The sequence below is a fragment of the Penaeus monodon genome, chromosome 27 (assembly GCF_015228065.2).
Source record: "Penaeus monodon isolate SGIC_2016 chromosome 27, NSTDA_Pmon_1, whole genome shotgun sequence".
In the NCBI taxonomy this organism is placed as follows: Eukaryota; Metazoa; Arthropoda; class Malacostraca; order Decapoda; family Penaeidae; genus Penaeus; species Penaeus monodon.
Genome location: NC_051412.1, coordinates 22,265,820 through 22,267,246, shown reverse-complemented (window position 1 = coordinate 22,267,246; position 1,427 = coordinate 22,265,820).

Here is a 1,427-nt window from a genome sequence, read left to right as displayed (position 1 = left end):
TGGCGCGTGTGTATGTGACGGAGCGCACGTTGTACACATCGCTATGTGTATATATACACCTACATTTCCTCCTCGTGTGCCTTCTTGAACATACACAGAGACCCGATAAGCTTTCCTCCATCATCACACCTCCCTTCAATAAAGATCCCTTACCAAGCACTCCATTTAACCCACCCACCCCCCTCTCCCCCCGATACAAAAACAACCGAAAATCCGGCAAGCGAGAGACACGGAGAACGGAATTGGCTGCGCGTCCTGACCTTTGGACAATTTCCGGAGTTTCGAAGGTATCCTAGAAGTCGTGGTCATTCCGTTGTTCCTTGGAAACATGAAAGGACTCGGGTACCCAGAAGGAGTGGTAATTGCTATAGTGACCCTGATGGTGACAGGAGGATAATGCTGTGATGGTGAGGATAGTGATTACGTGACACCAGGACACGATGTCTAATGGAAGGGGTTAATTGTAATAATGGAAGTGGTAATGGCCGATAATTCCATTTTTTGGGGCGATGATAGTGTTGCAGATATTCTAACAATCATCCTATATATCGATTTTCTGTCTCTCTCTTTTGTTTATTTTCCTTGTTTTCCTCCACGGTTACTGTGTCTCTGTTCTGTATTCTTCTTTTCCTTTTCCTCTCGTCTCATTTTCTCTCTTCTTCCTTCTTCCCTCCTTTCTTTCCTCCCCACTTTTCTCCCTCTTCCCCCTTTCTGCCTCTCTTCTTTCCCTCTTATTCCCTCCCTCACCCCGCCCTGCTTTCCCCCCCTTTTCCTCCGTCATCCCGCCCTTCTTTTCGCCCTCCCTTTCCCCTCCTTCACCCCTCCTTTCTCCTTCCCCCTCCCCCTCCCTTCTCCTTCTCCCTCACCCTCCCTTCTTCTCCCTCTTCTTCCCCCTCCGTCCTCCACCACCCCATTCTTCTCCCCCTTTCCCCACCTTCCCACCCTCCAACCCCTCCTATTTCCACCCCTCCTCCTGCTTCCACCCCCTCCTCCTTCCACCCCCTCCTCCTTCTACCCCCTCCTCCTTCCACCCCCTCCTCCTTCCACCCCCTCCTCCTTCCACCCCCTCCTCCTTCCACCCCCTCCTCCTTCCGCCCCCTCCTCCTTCCACCCCCTCCTCCTTCTGGCATGTCCTCCGCCTCCCTGACCCATGTCCCCCCCATCACCCCACGAACACCAAAGCGGAAATGACGGCAGACATCTCATCGGGGGCGGAACCAGCGCGCACGTAAGGGTATAAATTGCCTAGCAAAGCTGAAGTCAGCAGCTGCTTCTCGTCAGGCTGATCTCTCCGCACAGCAAGGTCCTTCAAGGAGATGGGGGTGGGAGGAGGAGGGGGGGGAGAAGGGCAAATAAGATCACTCTTTCATTTTCTGTTTCTCTGTTCGTCACTCGCCGTCTCTCTGGCTTTTGCCTCTGCTTCTCGG